We start from the raw sequence: 18766 nt of genomic DNA, 5'->3' as shown, positions 1-18766 counted from the left end.
CCTGCTTTGTGGCAGTGTGTCTGGCTCTATCCACGGAGGGGAGGAATGGCTAACCTTGTACTGTCTGAGTGATACGGGATTTGCACTTTCTGTGAAGTGTTACAAAGCATGCTTGCTGGGAAATGGTATGAGCTAGATACTATTACCTCTGATGCTCATGTGAGAAAACTGAGGCTCAGAGAGGTACAGCAACTCACCCAAGGTTGCACAGCCAAGAATTGATGGGGTGAGCGCTAGAAACCAGGGATTCGTGGACTGCAGCGTATTCCTGTTGGATTTGGGTTGGGGTATTCTACAAGAGATGCTCCATTTTCATGGGATTTTTAGAGGAAGGCTGCCCGATAAGAAAATTGCTTTCACAAATGGCAGTGTATGTCACAGGTGAAGTTCATACAAAAACACTTCCTTGAAGGACTCTTCCAGACATTGAGGGTCCCAAGTCTCAAAGTCCGCTTCATTATCCAGATGGCAGTGAGTGACTTGCCCGATCTTAGAGAAATTTAACATCAAAGTAGAAATGGGAGTCCAGATTGTCTGCTGCTCGACCCACAGTGCTCTGCCTTCTATCTGGCCTCATGGTGTAAGTGGGGTTTCTCTAGAACACTCGACATAAGCCACCCAAGAGGGGATGTTTGTTGATGCCAATCGTGGCCAGGGGCTGCTGGGGAGCCCACAGGTGGTTTGTGGCACTCTGGTGGTGTTCGCCATGGGAGACCCATGTCGTTTTGGGGAGATGGGTGCTGCAGGGTTTCACGGATCTGCTGGAGCACCCCCGAATCACAGGCAACGTGGGCAACAAATAATCCAGCCATTGGCTCTCAGATTGCGCTCTATGTGATCTGTCCACGGCACCATTTCTTAGTTTATGACTCCTAGGCAGCACTAGCGTTGAATTTCCAGAACAGTTATTTAACTGACATTCCAGGTCAGTCCTGCCCCACTTATTTAGGGGCAGTCGTATTTGCTGAAGTTCAAATAGGTGCCAACTACTGCACTGGCCACTTTTAATGTTGGGTAACCCTAAGGATTCCTGAAATGGAGACATTGTTCCCATACTAGAGAGGGGACAGCCAAGGCTCAAAGAAGTTACAGCTCACAGCTGTGGGGCTTGAGACCCCAGGCTCTTTCTGCAGCTCCGTCTTCCCACTAGTACTTCAAAGGCATTTGCTACATGAGCTTACTGTTGGACATCAGGCAGCGTCAGGGCACGGAAAGTCATCCACAGCCTGACACCGGCCTCTTTTACTACTGTGTTTCTGCCACCTCTTTCCTCCCCACCAGCCACATTGAGCTGCTCACTGTCCTCAAGGAAGCCAAACTGTACAAATTCAACCCTCAACACTGGTCATCTGTGTCAGGCTCGGGGCTGGTTACAATCAGCCCGTAAAGAAAAGTAAGACATGCCCCACCTCTTAAGGAACTTTCCATTCAAAGGCAAAGATAAAACGTGAACATCGATAGCTATGGTGCTTTAGAAGAGAGAACTCACCGCATCTTCAGTGTAGTGCAAAGAAGCCGGCTGGTGCACATCATTGTAAGATCTGCATGTGACAGACTTTGCAGCTGAAGACCAGAGAGAATGAGGAACTGCAGGTCACCCGGCCCCGCCAAGGCCAAGTTGGAGGTAGACCCAGGTTTCCTTGCCCCCCTATGAAGCATTCGTGCTACATCAAAGTGTACCCCGAGCTTGTATCACCGGTGATGGTCAGGCACGGCCACTGCAGCCTGAACTGTGTTTGTTTCTATCTTGTTAAAAAGCATTTTTAAAATTTTTTTATTACAATATTATATTAGTTTCGGGTTTACAGCATAATGGTTAAACATTTACATACCGTACGCAGTGATCACCCCCATAAGTCTAGTTCCCACCTGATACCCTATGTACTTATTACAATATTATTGACTCTATTCCCTATGCTGTACTTTACATCCCCATGACTATTATTATAACTGGCAATTTGTACATCTTAATCTCTGTCATATTGCTGCCTGCCTGATGGAGACAGGCGGTGTCAGCTGCTGATGCCTCAAACCTGTTAAGTTGTTAAGGCAACTTGCAGCCCTGAGAAGTGAGGAGGGAACATGAAAACGCCCAGGTTGTCTGAGATTTCATTGTACTGATGCTTGGGGTTGTCAGAAAGACGAGGTTCCTAAACTGTCTCCTCCTCCCCACCCCAGAGAAGGACCTGGTGTAACAAACACTATGAAATACTGTCTTAAAGACAGGGGATCCACCTGGCACTTTTGTTCAGTTGAAAAAAAACCTAGGTGGAGTTTTCTGAAGTCATCAGCCAGTTTGACTGGTGTCCTCCTGCCATTGACATGGGGGCACTTACCTTAATGGCTGTTTAGGTGGGAAAAACATCAGGACAGATGTTAAACCACAGCCCTGGGAAATTGAGCAAATATGAGCTCAGGGGTAGAGATCTGGGCTCTTCTGGTTCTGCTACCACTTGCCACTGCCCTTGCAGCCCGTGACAGATCCCCCATCTGTGTGTGAGGGGCTGGCTTCTCCATTGAACTTGGAGTTCAGTGGAGATTGAGCTTGTGTTCAAATGTGTGCTTCCCTACGAACTTGCTGTTAAGCGTGGGCTGGGCACTCGGCCTCTGCATCACTGTACAGTTCCTCATCTGTAAGGGGTGCTACCAGGAGTACCACCATTTCGCAGGATTGCTATGAGGGCTGAGGGAAATAGTCACGTGACGTGCAGCGTACTGCAAGTGAGGAAGAGTGAGAGTCTGTGCCCTCATGGTCATCCAGTCCCTGCCCTCTGACAGTCTCCGATTGCCTGAGCCCAGGCCACTCTGGTCGGTCACCATCAGGTCTCTAGGCTGTGCTCACGTCTGGCTTCCCACCATGGGTCCCCAGCATGAGAGCCACATGCTGAGATGGAAGAAACCTGGAGAACTGTGTTCTAGTCCGGCTTCTCCACCTTCCCCACTGGCTGAGTGCCATTAAACAAGTCCCCACTTTCTGCAGAGCTCAGGTAGATGTCCCTGAAGAACATTAGTGATAATAATGGCAGTAGTGGGTTGAATGGTGCCCCCCCAAAAGATGAGTCTATGCCCTAACCCCCCACAACCTCTGAATGTGACCTAATTTGATCAAAGGATTTTGCCCATTTACCAAATGACATCACTTGCAGAAGCCCCTTCACAGAACAGATGGAAAGCCTGGCTGTGTTACTGCAGGAGGGGCCCCCAGGGCCTGCCACCGAGCCCCTTCAGCATCTCTGGGGCTCCTCAGACCAGTGAGCTTCTCTAGAGCTGTCAGTTAGTCACTGAACTAGAAGCCCTGTGATTCTCCGTGACTGAATAAATGCGAAAGCGGATGGACTAAGGCCTGTTTCTTTCTCATTAGCATTTTACTTTACCTGTGTGAGTTTGATTCAAGACTGATTTCCTGGTTTCAAAAGAACAGCAGATTCTTTGGGAAAGGGTGAAACAAAAGGCTTTAAGTGCTGTGTGCGTCCTCCCCAGGCAAGTGGGGTGAAAGAGGAGATCTTTGGCCAAACAAGCCCAGCTCTGCATCTCTGGGCAGGGTCAGTGCCTGCTGGCAGTGAAGAAAGGCCAGGCCTGTTCCGGCAAAACGCTGCCCTCTGAGGAAACAGGGTCTGTGTCTTGTCAGTGGCCTGCTGAGTCTCCAGGGGGTCTGGGCAGTAGCTGCTTCCCACACTGGTTGCCCATCCGGCTGCCTTAGGTGGCCTTAGGAGAGCCACGGAGCCCTCACAGGTGGGGGGCTGGCTGGTTATCGGAACAGATGTGCATTCAGGTTCTGGGTGCCAGGGCACAGGGAACCCAGCAGTTCTTTAAAAATACATTGCTAAAGGTAGTCACACCCTTGCTTCTCAGATCATAGCATGACTGCTTTATAACCAGGTTGTATCGGTCTGTTTTATATATAAAGCTTACAAGCCCAGTAGATTTAGAAGACATTCTGATGAGCAAAGGAAGAGTGAATCATTGCCAAGGATATTTATGTGGATTAGAAAGCAGAGGATTGTCTAGGAGACAACTGGACAGAAAAATAACTGGCCCCACAGGACTATGGATTATATTAGGATGACCATCTATCCTGTGTGTCTTGGACAGTCCTAGTTTATGCCTGTTGTTCCAGTGACGTGAATGGTCCCCTTTCTACTCTCAGAAGCATCCAGGTTGGGATGATAAATCACATGGTCACCCGAATTGTATGTGACCGTGTATATGCACTTAGTATAGATATAATGTGGGTCATATAGTTAAGTACAAACCTGTACCTGTGTGCTTTGCAGCTCAGAAGTTGGTTGTGGGTTAACAGCATTGCACCATCACAAGTCACCATTTCACAGCACGTGTGGCTTACGGTGGGTGAAATCATGAGACAAAATGTCACACAGGCCATGCTTCAGATCCTTTCTCTGGGCCAACTAGCTTTTTGACTTTTAGGAAATTACTTAGTGAATCTCAACTATAAATTAGAAATAACCATAGAACCCTCACAGAGTCAGTGTAATTACTAAATAGCCCAGGGAAAGCATGTAGCTTATTTCCTGACACCTAACAGGCTGCCAACAAATGGCGGCTGTCATTATTATTATTATTATTATTATTCCTATTACTATTCAGTGGTACTGGGGGTTTAATCTCTCCATCTCTAAAGTGGTGAGGGGTGATCCCTGCTCCCAGGTCTTTGGGAGGCGGAAACCAGAGCCTACTGTCCCTGGGAGTGTGTGCAGTGTTCACGGTGGGCACTGCAGGCAACATCTCGCTTGCCCACCTGCCCAGTGAGTCCCTCCCCCACTGACATGGGAACTGAATTCCTAAGACACCATCCCTTCCCTTCGCCCTGATGACTGCCATCTGTGGCCCTCCCTCTGGCCCCTCCCTGGCCTAACCTACTTCCTCCTCCCAAGAGTGCTGCTGTGTAAACACCAAGGCCAGGACGTCATTGACGGGTGCTGACTGCCCCTGGGGGGCCACCACCCAAAGAGGACTGGGGACCAAATTCCTGGTCCTGCCTGCACAGCACCTCTCAGTATTCCCCCCTGGAGAGGTGCCTCTCTTCCTCGGTCGTCTGAACGAAGGTGTTGTCCGTTCCTAGTGTTCATATTTGATTCCCTGTTTCTTTCCACTAATGTGCCTTTCTGCGTGCCTCAGCCTTTCTTTTTCATTTTAATGTAACTGCTTGGGGAGGGAGAGTTGCATATTGGTCTGCATTCTAATCTTGACTCTGCCACTCAAAAACTGAATCTCCTGGATGAGTGCCTCAGTTTCCTTCTCTGTAAAAGGGGGTGAGAACAACGCCTGACACACTGTAGGTACATGATACATGGTAGCTATCTTGTTATCTAAAGACCTGCCCATTTGTGTTTCTTCATGTCGGCCCGTACGCTTGGTGCTGAGGGAAAGCGGCCACACGGAGGTTTCCAGCCTCAGAGTCTGGCTGTGCTGTTGCTTTCCTGAGACTTGGAACAAGCATGGTCCACCGTGGGCTGCAGGTTTCTTACCTGCTCAGCTGGAGGTTGGGAATGTGCTCTTCCAAGCCCTTTAGTTCTCTCACCATCTATCTTGCCTTCTTTTCAGTTTGCCCCTGCTCTGCCCTCCGACTTCCAGAACCTTCAAAAGTGGAAGACACGCAGCTCGGTTCTAAGCTATTCCTTAGCCCCTCCACTAAATGGGGTGGGGGTGGGGGCCCACAATGTAGTGAAAAGGTCACAGGTCAGTAGACTAGATATGAGGAGATGCCTAGTCTCATCCCAGTTCTCTTGTGTGACCCTGGATAAGTCATTTCATGTCTCTGGATTTCAGCCCTCCTCCCTTTACATAATGGGATAATTACCCCTCTGCTTTGTGCCCCATTTAAAATGACTGAAGAAGACAAGATATTGAAAAACATTTTGCTGGCTGCCAGGTGCTATAGAAGTGTGGAGTTCTGATGGTCTCAGGTGGTGTCAGTCCCCTCCGTGCAGCAGAGGGACCGTGACGACATCTCTGGCCGTCCACAGCTGCTGGCGATGGAAGCAAATTAATATTGATGTGCTGTGAGGTTGTGCTGCATGTGGGGGCCCGAGAAGGGAGTTGTAAGTGTCTTTCCCTGCTTGATCTCAGTTCTCTCGGATGGACATCTGGCCTGTGGGTGACTCAAACAGGAAACCACTAGCCATCGGTCAGAAAGCTTGAACTCCTCTCAAAGACGTGCTTACTTTTTGTCACTCTGTGTTTGTTTAGATGGTGGGGAAATAATTTACAAAATCAGGGCCAGGTCCTGCCTGGTAGGTCCTCTGTGATGGAATCTATAGGATGGGAGGAAGTGGGATATCCTGAGGGCTGAGTTAGGATCCAAGTTATACAAATACAAGTCCAGGGACCCTTGCCAGGCTGGTGACATCAAAACTCAGCAGAAGCTTTGGCCCCTGCTCCAGATGGGGATTGCACTTTTTTGTTAGCTTCTCCAAATACACAAGCAGTTTAGGGAACCCCTGGGTGGGTGGGACCAGTATCTGAGGGCTTGCCTGTTAGGGGGCTGTGTATTCCCTACACTCTCCTGGTACCCGTCAGGAGGCTGTAAAGTGTGATTGGTATTAGTATTAAAGTATGACTAGGTTCTTATTAGGATTATCTGTGTGGTTGTTCAACTTACCAGGTGATGGCCATCCTTAATGATGGCTGATGGGAGTTAGGGAACTTGTCTATAAACAAGTAGATTGGACGAGATGGATAGGAAAGGATTCTGGAAGTCTCTCAGAGACATGGTTGAAGGAGACTCACCATTCTACTTGCCAGACTTTCTTAGTTTCGTGGTAGAAGAAAGCTGAGCTCAGTTGGGTGAATCAAGTCCCAATCATATATATGAAAATGGGTTATAATTTTGAGAGTGTTTGAAAAGGAAAACAGGGGATGGGATGGCACCCTCTGATGCTCGATCACTTCAACAGATTCTCTTCTTTGCAGGTTCTTTTGCGGCGCACCTGGCCTCCCAGCCACAGCCACGAGGTGAGAGATGTGGTCTTCCCACAGGGTTCTGCTTTGGAAATTCTCCTTGCTCAGCGTCCACACCCAGTGGCCGTGGGAAGCAGCCCCTGTGTCGGGGCTTCGGGTTGTGCTCTGGGGTGGGAATGTCGGGGCACCAATCCTGAGTCTCTCCCAGCTGCCACCATGACATGCTTTCCCCAAATCCAAGGCCAGCCCCACAACTGTCGGCTCAGAAATCACTTTCTCAGTCACGCCAAGGACTTTTCAAAGTTGCTGTGTTTTCTCTATCATTTCCTTCCCTCCCCCCTTCACTTCCTGTTTTTTCTTCCTCTTTCTCCACCCCCACCACATCTCTCCAGCCATGGCCCTTGTTGTCTGACAACAGGAACAAAGCGTGGAGCATTGATAATCATGATTTCCTGACTGACTGGCCCTCATGGCTGCTGAGAACTGGAGCCAGAGCTAGCCTGGCTTTCTGGGGCATGTGAGCCCCAGCTGGGAGCGCGGCAGGAAGCCTGGCCTTTACACCCCGCCCCCGTCTGAAAGAGAATCTAATAAGAATAACCCTTCATATCCTTACAACAATTTGCAGCTTCCAAAGAACTTTCTCCTGCATTCAAGCTAAAACAATGCAAAACTCCTAGTGTGTTGGCTTAATAACTATAGTCCAGTGTGGATGGACAAACAGATTTGGGAGTCGTATGTGTGAGTTTGTTAATGGTTCTGCTCTGTATCCTCTTTATGACTCTGCAGATCATTCTAGCTCTGAAGCTCGGTTCCCTAGCCCTTTGGAAAAATGAAGTTAGTGGTACCTCACAGGGAGTTTTTGAGGACAAATTAAGAACATATATCTATAAGAGTCACATGGTATGGCTGGCAGATACTTTTTGCTTAATAAATGCGAGATCCCTTCTTTGGTTTTTGTTGTCTGTGCAGAGGAATGGCTGTTCAAACGTATGATAGCCAGAAGAATCACATAATAAATGATACCCATGGGAGGAGAGTCCATGTCTGTTACTGTATTTTCCTGAAACATGGAGACAGAAAGGAAGAGACAGGGAGGACCGACAGAGCTACTGGCTGGGTGCGCACGTGCCTATTACGGAAAAACAAAGCCCACCCACCACTGTGCTCCTGGGTCACGCTGTTTGTTCCATAACAATATTTTTCTAAGGGGAAACAGGGAGAACCACCCCAACCACACTCCATGAGGTGGACTGTTTTACTGATTTAGCTCCCAGCGTTTAAAACTGCAAAAACGACAAAAACAGCAATCTGGAAAAAGGGCCACCTCCCTTTTTGAAAAATCTGTTAAAAAACAAAGCAAAACTTCCCGTTTAGGGTCAATAACCAGTTGTTTGAGGAGTCAGTCTGACCATGTGGCTGCTTTTTAAAAAAATTCCAAAGGCCAGAGAGTCAGAGACCCGTTCTAATCTGGATTCTCCGCCCAACTTGTCGGATCCTTACATGAGCCTCAATTTTTCTCAACTACAAAATGAAAGCATTAGACAAGGTTATCTCATTGATTTCTTCCAGCCCTGGTTATCTGTGATTCTGGAACTCTCTTTACTTTCCTTACAAAAATGTATCATTACTAAAGGAGAACAGGAAATGGCCTCTCACAGTAATATGACTTGCTTTCCCTTTTAGCAGATTGCCACTCACTTAAGGACAGAGACACCACAGGACTCAAGGGGGCCACGGCCCTGATTTGGGGAGCCAGACGTGTCTTGGCGTGACAGCGGCTCAGCGGGTTCGTTCCATCGTAGCCTGGATTGGTGAATCTGAATCAGAAGCGGCATCTCCAGGTAAGAAACAAGTGACTTAGGCGATAGCAGAAACACAGTGATACCCACCATTTTTAGGGGGCGGAGTATGTTATACGCATGCTTATAAAACACTTGAAAGGATTAAGGAGGGTCATTTCACTGGATTTGTCATCTTTGATTGGAAGCCATGCCTCCTAACACCACATACATGTAAAAGGAAGAAAAAAACAAGGACATAATTAATAATTGACATGCATGTCAAGGTCACTGTGATTTTGAAATGGTTAACAGTCTCTGGGACCCATACGTGCATTCCTAGTGGAAGTGTTGCTATCTTGAGACTTTTGACTGTTTTGCCATGAAATAGAGTAGCTTAGAACTATGTGCAGGAGGAGAGCATATTACAGCTCTAGTTGTAGGTTGCTTTTTGCTTCCAGAATTGATGTTGGATTAGGCACAATCGGGGTTCCTTTCTGCTCATACTGGCCGTCGCGATTTAGATGAGCAAAGGGAGGTCTTAAGTAGCCAACCTGGGATGGAATTTAGGTCTTGTGCAGCAGTCTAGCTGGCATCTCACTCGCTAGAACATTTTTGGAGACGAATTCAGTTCATGAAGTTGTCACCCAGGAGGACTTGGGGAACACGAGCTGCAGGTCACCGTTCCCCTCGCCCTCTTCCCTCACTGCCAACGCGTTGCTTCTCTCTTGTTACCTCCTTCTTTTCTCACCTCCTCCCAAGCCATTATAGACACTTCGCTTATCATCTCTAAAGGGGGGTCCACATCTGTTTGAACATCTTTATTTGACTTAGATGTGACATGAGCTGATATCCCTTCCTGATGACTAAAGACCTACTGAGGGTTCAGCTCCCTGGGCTCTATTATATCGACGCATCTCCTCTAAGCTAGCCCACAGACCCACGCATTCAAGATCCGGAATCACAAAGAGGTACCAGTATTATGGGACGGCCACACGCTTGTGACCTTCCCTTGCTGATGTCACCTGCTGCCCCCCTCCTGAAGCTCTCCTTTTTCATCTAGATATCTTGAGTTTCCTTGAAACTAAAACCAAAGCCTTTTATAAAGCGGAGCACAGTACAGGTGATATTTAAGGTGTTTCCCAATTCTGAGTTCCCAGCCTTGTTCCTCATACCAGATTCTCATTCTCCGGGGAAAGGGCTTTACCTTGTGCTCCCTTTCTTTCTTCCTCTTACTGTTTCTTCCCCCGGCATGGTCCCTGAGCAATAGCCTACTTCAGAAGAAGGAGATGAGGTTTGAAATTAGGCAGACCTGACTTCAAATCTTGGTTCTCTATTTATTGGTTGAGTTATTTTTACCTGGGTGGTTTTAAATTCCTGATCTTCTGTTTTCCATCTATAAGGAGGAGACTATGTTGTAGGCTTGTGGTGAGACTCAAAGGAGGTGATGCATTAGCATAGTTTCTTGCTTATATTAGACCTTAAAAATTGTTTGCGTTTTTCCTTGCCCAACCTTATTTATAGCTATTTAAATATACCTCTTATTCCCCCATTGGCTTCCATTTGAGCCTTAACCCTAAAATCCAGGGACCAGCCTTGGGTACACACACTGCGTGTCCCGACTAGTTACAGAGGAGAGGAGCAGTTAACAGGCTTTTGATTTCAGAGCTTGTCTTCAGGGGAAGCCGTCGCTCACATGTCCAACTTCAGGACGTGCCCCTCTCCCAGCACCTTGACACCGTCCTTTGTCCCATGAGGTGTTCACTGAAAACTGACTCCCTCCCGCGGCTTTTCCACTTCAGACCAGCATAGTCCCAAGACCCAGAGGAATGTCCCGGCAACTGGGATCAGTTGATTTGGGGACAGGTGTTGTGGTCTGGTGCTCAGCAAGACAGTTAGCTTCAAGTATGTGTGCATTCAGGATCATGGCACGGCTTTCTTCCTCGTCGGTTTGCTCTTGTGGGGCATTCATTCATCCAGCCAGCCACGCATTCGACAAATGTCTGTGGGGCATGTGCCATGTGGCAGGTGTTCTTCTTGGTGTTAGGGATACAGCGTGGACCAAAACTAAGTTCCCACTCTCGTGGAGCTTGCATTCTGGTAAGATCGGAGAGTTGTCAACAGGTGCTAAAGATACATGCATGCATCATACCAGGCAGTCCTGAATGTTATGTAAAAAAATAATAATAATAAAGCAAAAAAAAAAAGTATATATATATATATATATATATATATATATATATATATATATATATATATATCAGAGAGCTAGGACGCTGGGGGAACAAGCAATGCTCTTCTATAGGGTATGAGGTCTGGTATTATTTCAGCAGGACCTGAACAAAGTGAGGGCGCGAGGCCAGAAGGAGTAAAGGCTCTGAGGTGGGGATGTGCTTGGCGTTCAGGAACTGCAAGTGGCCAGGAGGACTGGAGCAGAAGGAATGAGGGGACAGTGGAAGGACACGAGGGCAGAGAATAGTGGCCAGATCCTGTAGGGCCTCATTAGCCCCTGTAAGAACATGGGTTTATATGTTCTGGCTGGCTTTTCTAGAGATTCTTCTACCCTCTTCCCCGAGCATCTCAAAGGCCCCACCCCTAAAGCATCCTAAGCAGAAATAAGGATGGGTGTTCCTGCCTAGTAGAGTATCAGCCATCCACTCAAAAACCTGCACTGGGCATGAGGTACTGAAACTCTGGGGATGAATGAGACTTGGCCCCATCCTAGGGTCCCAGGGTCTGGCGCTGGCTCAAGGCTGCTTGGGGAAGATGTATCGGTAAATTAGGTCAAAGTGTTCTAATTTTGTCATTGTGGAGCCAATTTGCTAGCGTGGGATTTTTCCACTGGAACCTCCCATGGGTCACTTCTACCAGTTCTCCTGGAATTCACTCACCTAGGCCTTTGCCAAGACTTGCCTTCAGTGTAGAGGGAGGATCCGTTCACTCAGCAAACATCTGAGTGCTTGTTGTGTGTCAACGCCAGTGCTAGATTTGGGTGATCAATGAGAGCTGGATTCAGCCCTGCCCTCAAGCTATCTGCGGTTTTCCTGGGAGACCTGCTAGTGACCTGCCAACACACACGTATCGTTGTTGTGTAAGAGTGAGTGTGAGCAGCCCAGAGGAGGGGCCCCAACCCACACTGAGGAGCAGAACCGGGGAAGCTCCCAGGGGACATGCTGTCTCCACTCAGTCCTGGAGATGAGGTGTCATCTGGCAGATGGAGAGTAGGGGAGGGAGTTTCTAGGCAGAGGAGAAGCATAAGCAAGGGCTGGCCTTTGGAGGAACTGTGTGCACTGCCATCCACTGTGGCTGTGGAAAGTGAGGTGAGGCAAGTCTGAGAGATGAGGGACTCTTTCAGAGAGAGAAGCTGGAAAGGTGAATGTCAGGCCAAGAGGGTTGAGTGTAGCTTGAAGACAACTCAGAGCAGGTAAGAGTTCTTTAAGCAAAGGTTGGTGGCCTGATAAGATTGGAGTTTTATGAGGAAGCAGAGGGCCTAAATGTGTGTGACACCTGGTTCTTTAAAGTGCTTATTCATACCCGTTTCCTTGTTAATATTATAAGACCAGTTTCCTCTGCTATAAAGCAGGTTAATGCAGATGGACTGAAGGTGATGCCTGCCGAGAGTGGATGAATCCCCAGCCATTTCCACCACCGAGTGTCCTTGTGAAAGTTAAATGTTGACAGCATTTCACGTGTAGTCTTGGTACACAGATTTCTGGGAAATGGTTAGAATATGAGTCTTGTTCCTGATGGGAGAGAGTAGCTGGCAAAAGCCCAAGCAATTCTAGTAGAAATCATGGAATGTAGGTCATGATACATTTTTTGTTAGTCAGAAAATGAATGGGTAATATCCATCTTTTAACCGTCTCTCTGTTGAATACTAAAATAACAGTGTTCTCTTTAGAAATGTACGCATTCATTAAGCAGATACCTGAGTACCTACCATGCGTCAGACACTGTGCTAAGCCTGGGAACGTCAAGACAAATCAAACACGGTCAGCCCCTCAAAGTTCATAAGCTTGTGACAAAGGGACAGGAGCCAACAGTCCCAGGGGCAGATAGAGGGTAAGAGCTCCAACATGAGCAAAACGAGGTGGGTATAGAGAGGGGCATGTTCTCTGCCCAGGGGAGTCGGGGAAGGGTTCCAAGAGGGACATATGAGCTGGGCATTGAAGGATAAGTAGGAGTTGGGATCTCAGAGAGAGAGAGAGCAGAATAGCACTCTATAAATAAGGGCCCACACGCAATCCTCTGTGATGGGTGGGGAGGAAATTGCCAGAGTGATCGTCAGGCACAGATAATACCTGAACTCTGCTTTTTAAAAATCCATTAGTAGCCACCCCCTCATCGTCCCACCTTGTTCCCAACAGTGACTAAAAATAATTAAAGTGACTAATTTGAGTTGATCCCTTCTCCGACCCCGTGGAGGTGTCAATGAGCAGAATAGGATAAGGAGGACTAAGAAAAGAAGCAGAAAGAAGAGGAGGGGGAATCCATGTCCATCATCCGCAAACACTGATTCAACAGCCTAGCTTGTAGTTAGCTCTCTAGTGGCAAGACTCAACTTTGCAGAGAACTGGGTCTGCTTCTTCACCGTGAGAACTTGGAAGAGATTGTTAAAACTCTGTCTGTCCTGCCTTCCTCTTGGGAAAAATATGTCTTGGAAACAAAATAATATATTTTATATATATATATACATAGTATATATATACATAGTATATGTGTGCATATATATATAAAGCATATATATATACATATGCACATGTACATATGTGTATGCTATATATGCGTGTGTAGATATATGTCTACACACATACATATATATGTTATACATATATATATACATATATATATATATGTATATATATGTTAAGATTACATCTTAACCCAGCACACAGCCTGGGGCCGACAACCTCCAGTCACACGTGCCGTATGGAAGATGAATGGGTGGGTTAGAATTGCCCTTGCCATCCTGCACACTTCCCCGGATGAGCCCAGGTCTATGCACTCATGATACTGGAAGGTCACAGGTGCTCCAGGAGGGAGAACTGGTGCCAACTACAGAAGTGAAAACTGAAGCTCAGCGAGACGGAGCAGCTTGTCTAAGGCCCACATCTACTAGGTGGTCAGGATTCAAGCTCTCTTCTAATTGCCTTCTCCTCCACTGTACATGCCGTGTCACCGTATCTATAAATAGGTGAAGCTTCTGGTAAACCACTGAGGAGCAACGAAGACGCTCTCTTGGTCGTGGTCCTCACTTAGAGCTCCACGCCGCAGAGCTGCGCAGAGTAGTGACGTTCTGTGGTGGGGTCAGGGATGCGTGTGTCTAGATGGCTTCTCCAGACTCCTCAGGTGCAACATCTTGCCCTGCACATGTCTCCTCCCATGCTTCCGGGGACGGGGAGTTCACTACCTAACAAGGCAGCTGGTTCCAGTTCCAGGCACTGGGCACTTTCCCTCCTCACAGAGCTCTCTGAACCTAACCATGTGTCATTCTGCTCGGCTTAAACATCTCAGCAACAGCCAGCTAAGGTGCAGGGGCTTTGCTCTGGCTGGAGTCTCTGAGAGACACAGGAAGCTCATGACACGGCCTCCTTTCCGTTTCTCTGGGAGAACCAGTCGCCCCCACCAGAGCCAGGGCGCTCTTGTCTCTTGCGTTGGAGGATCTAGTGGTTCCTCTTGATGGATTTGGCTGAGTAGAAGTCACAGTACCTGATTTCATCTTGTCTCCATCTAAGGAAAGATCTCAACATGAACTTTCTCTTACCTCCTTCTGTCTAGAACCCTGGCTGTACGCAGGGGAGTAAGCCTTTCCTTTGCAGATATTAGGTAAAGTTTAAAAAGAAAAAGAAAGAAGAGAAGAGAAAACAAGAGAAAGAAAAGGGAGGGAGGGGAGAGAAGGAAAGAAAAGAAAAAAAAGAAAGGACAGATGGCTGTGGTGTCTGGTTAAGTTGGGTTCTAGCCCATGCTCCGGCACTGACTCACCATTTGACCTTGGACACCCCTTTCCCTCTCCATCATCACTATGAGAGAGTTGGACTTGATTTCCAGGTGCTTCCATTTCCGAACTCATCCCCAAGGACAGTCTTTGAATCCTACTGAATTCCCATGTGGTCCAGCAGGACCCCTGTGTGGGGCTCATATTTGCGTCACCACCGCCAGGAAGCCTCTCTGGAAGGTGACAAACTAGACCCCTTGCCTCTTCATGGAAGACCAGGCCTCCATCAACACAGAACAGCTGATCCAGTTCACAGAGTCAGAGGAGGCTCTGCCTGCACCCACCCCACCCAGCCTGTGCCGTGAGTCCTGGTGTAGCCACTGCCCTTGTCTCATTCCTTTGTTCTAGGTCTCTAGCTCCCTTCAGCTCTGTCTTTGCTTTTTCTCTGGGTTGGAGAATAGGAGGAAAATCAGTGTGGGGACTTTGGCTTGGCCCTAATGGTGAGCCTGCTTTTCCCTGTTTGAGCCTTGTAAGCTCAGGGCCCCAGGATGGAAATGTCACCTGATCTCGATAGAAAGTAAGAAGAAATCCAGGGGTCAGGACCCGGCTGCAAAGTGGCAGAGGAGTTGTGCAGAATTCTTAATGCTGGAAGCAGGTTTGGAAAGCGTTTCCTCTGAGGACCTCCCCTTGGCTGTCAGTGCCCCCACAGGATCCCCTTCTTTCTCTGCTCCTAACTGCTGCTGGTCAAGGAAGAGAGGCGATGGCAGTTTCGATCGTCTTCAGTGGCCATCACATGCAGAGGAAACGTGGTGACATTTGCAATGGCCCATGTCCCTAGTTATAAGGAATGGCACATAACAAGTATTGTGCATTGGAGTGGACCCCCGGTGAGGTTTGCTTAATTGTGCTCATCGTGAAATGCTGTGGCACGCTGTAGTTAGGGCCCAGCCTGAGCCACGCTGCCTGGGCTGTACCCTCCTCTGAGCTGGGACAGGCTGCCACCTCTCCTGGTCCCCAAGTTCCTCATCTGCAAAATGAGAAAGCCAGTAACTGCTGTGGTCATGAAACGAGCTAATATGTGTAAGCACATGGAGTGGTGCCTGGCCTATAGAAAGGACTCTGTAAGTGTTAGCTGTTTGTATTTTCATCTAAAGCCTCAGCTGAATTTTCTATTAAAAATAAGTTGCTGGGATGTGTTGCGGGTTCAGTCACCTAATGGCTATTTATTAAGTATCTCCTGTGTGCGGAACGAGTCTTAGATGACAAAGGTTCAAAGCTGAAGTCAGCAGCAGTGATAAATAGTCAGATGCCACTAGTGTGTGACACCATTCAAACAACTAAAGAAAGCATTTTAGGAGACCAGAGTCCTCTCAGAGGAGCTGGGAGGCCCAGGGTGGGGACGGGAGCAAGACGGGGATGGAGGCAGGAATGGGGGCAGACGGTGGGTGGAGAGAAGATGGAGGAGATGACTAAGGATTGCTGAGGGACAGGGGAGCCATTCTGAATTGGAGACGGGGAGGATAGTCAAGGCAAGGAATTGCTTCATAGTGATTCTGTGGCTTTGGTGCTGAGGGTACGCTCTGCTCTAAGCCTTTCAATGTGAAATGCTTCGGGGCACTTGGTGGAGATCCCGCCACGTTGCCCAGCTCTGGTGTCCAGAGAGGAAGAGGGCTCAGGATATGGACGTGGAGGCCCCACCACGTAGGACAGAGCAGGCCCCGCTGCTCCCGGCTGAGCAAGCACAGGCCCCTCTGTGTGCGGCCTGAGAGCCCTGGCCCGGCCTAGCCTCCTTGAAGGCCCGACAAAGACTTGCTTGTTCTCCTCTGACATCCGACCTCACCCTCAGGATTTCTCTGTCCTTCTGGGGCAAGATTTCACACAGTGATAATAGAATGAAAGGGAAGGGTGGAATCCAGTGAAGACTGGCTTGGCGTTACCATGCCAACCCGCTTCTAGGGCGGAGGGGAGGAAGATGGCACCTGCCCTGTGCACCGTGCACACCTTCCAGGTCAGACCGCGGGATAGTCCTGAGTTGCTGAGCGCCTGGTCGGAGCGAAGTGGGAGCTGCTGGTAACCGTCCCGAGAGACGCTAGCTGTCTGGTCAGTCATGGACAGTCTGTTAGAGGGTCAAACTAATGAATTGCTGCATACAATGGGTTGATTGTTTGCTGTTTTTCAAATTTGTTTTTCTTAAGTAAGCGAGGATTGCCTTTAAACACCTGGATTTTCTATTTTACAAAGATTTATATGGAAGTCTTGCCTTGGAAATTTCCTAAGAGCTTACAGTTCAGGGGGATCTGCGAGATTGTCGGGTTGAAGTTCTGTCTGATTCTTTCGTCAGGTGAGTATACTGAGGCTGAGAGAGTGTGGGAGGCAGTGTTGAAAATGGAAAGCCACACAGTCCCAGGCTCCAGGATTGGGACACTATAAGCGCTTAGCACAGGCCGGGCCCAGAGTGGGCACCCAATAAATGCCATCTGGTTACTTTTTGGTCTCTCATTTGTGCCAAGTGGGATCAGTAAATGAACTGACTCCTAAAACAAAATGCATATTAAGCTAGTACAAGGGGAACTCCCGCTAAAACAACCAGTCCTGAAGCAACCACTGACTTGCAGATACAGGATAACAAAAGGGATTTGACTCTGGAACTTCAAGTGCTTAGTCTAGAATGCAGTGTCTCTCCATCTTACGCTCCAGGCCACAGGCGAGCAAGTGGAAGGGGAGCCGGCGTCTCCACTGTCTCTTCAGTGTGTTTCTCACATTCCACTGGGCGTCAGATAACCTGAGATGATTTTGTTTAGCTGGGTTCTCAGATGCTATGAACTGAGGAGCGACCCTGGACCTCACGTTAGAATAACAATTTGTTATCTTCAAGTGGAATTAAGACATAGCCTAAACAGTACTTGATCTGCCTGGGAGGCCTGAGAGCCCCGCGGCAGTGGTCGAAGGGCAAAGCTTTCAAATTTAGAGTCCCTTGTGGTCACAGACACCAGCCTGGGAACCCCGGCTGCAGGGTGAAGTTCAAATCAGGACAACACAAGGTTTAGTCATCAAGAGCAGGGCTGGGCTTGAACATAAATTTGGAGATAAACTTGGTGAGTTTGTTTGTTTGGTCCAATTGTGGTCTTGGTTGATAAATCCAAACGGGAAGTTGCACGGTGACTTTGCTGTCTTCTGTGTGGATTGTGAGTTTCCTGCAGTAGCATCCTCTGGGAAACGAAAAACCTTCCTTCTGTCCCCTCTCTGTGCATAAGCCCTGGGGTGGCGGTGCCAATTGCTAATGAAAGTTTCATCAAAGTGAGTGATAGAAACTCATTTGGGTAAGTTTAGAGTAGGAGTTTAGTCTTTTTTTTTTCCCGTCATCTTTTTTCTTTGCAGCTGGAGTCCAGTTGATTCAGCCACAAGACAGATGTTCCCCTGGGTGGAAAACATGATTTAAGAAATTAGCAGAAGGGGCCAGGAAGGACAATTACTAAACCAAATGGCTGACTCTATTAATTTTTTTTTTTTCCCCCAAATGTCATGGTTCCTTTTCTGGCAAACTGGTCATGATCAATACTTTTGAAATGACCTTGAACAGGAATTGAGTTACTGCATTGGCTGCTGCGGCTGTGGGTTTGGACAATTTTTACTACTAGGAGGAATAACATTTAGAAAATATTCAGCATGTTGAAATTGACCCGTTTTGTCCTTTTTAACAAACTTCTGTTTTTGTATTAAGTACTTACCCAGACCTGGCCTGGCATTTTCAATGTGAGTTGATACCGCCCCTTAGTGGGGAAAATGCGTAACTGCAAGCTCTTACATTTGCCCAAAGAAAAGTTCTCTGTTTTAGCAGAAATACCACTTTAGTAACTTTTGAAACTAAGCTACTCGTCCACTTTTGAGGATTCTTATGAGGATGAAATGAGATATAGTCTGTGGGCTGCACTTAACATGCGGGACTGACACTCAGTCAATAGCTGCTCTTACTGTGGTTTTCTGATAAGGAGGATTTTTGGAAGCGGAGGGGCTGAGTGAAGTAATTTTTCGAGTCTTCAGAATTTCAGTGCCAGGGCCCTCTGTGTCAGCTCTGATAGGTATTAGGAGAGGTGGCTAAAGAGTAGCATGTCCTTACCTAGGACAGGACTCT

At 47.9% G+C, this 18766-nt stretch overlaps 1 protein-coding gene across 4 annotated transcripts in view; it reads left to right on the top strand.

Moving 5' to 3' along the window:
* CYRIA (CYFIP related Rac1 interactor A) overlaps window positions 1-18766 on the top strand; it is a 97887-nt gene that overhangs the window by 33734 nt on the left and 45387 nt on the right. Inside the window, exons 2-3 of one of the 4 annotated variants that reach the window (XM_074331711.1) lie at window positions 6934-6975; window positions 8608-8762. The gene's annotated coding sequence lies outside the window, so the exon portion shown is untranslated. Of the gene's footprint in view, window positions 1-6933; window positions 6976-8604; window positions 8763-18766 lie in introns of all 4 variants that reach the window. The other 3 variants (XM_074331710.1, XM_074331712.1, XM_074331713.1) reach the window with 3 other exon arrangements.

This window comes from Rhinolophus sinicus, linkage group LG05 (genome assembly GCF_036562045.2).
Source record: "Rhinolophus sinicus isolate RSC01 linkage group LG05, ASM3656204v1, whole genome shotgun sequence".
NCBI classification, from domain to species: domain Eukaryota; kingdom Metazoa; phylum Chordata; class Mammalia; order Chiroptera; family Rhinolophidae; genus Rhinolophus; species Rhinolophus sinicus.
The sequence above is the reverse complement of the archived record's forward strand: the minus strand, read 5'-3'. Positions and strand labels throughout refer to the sequence as shown.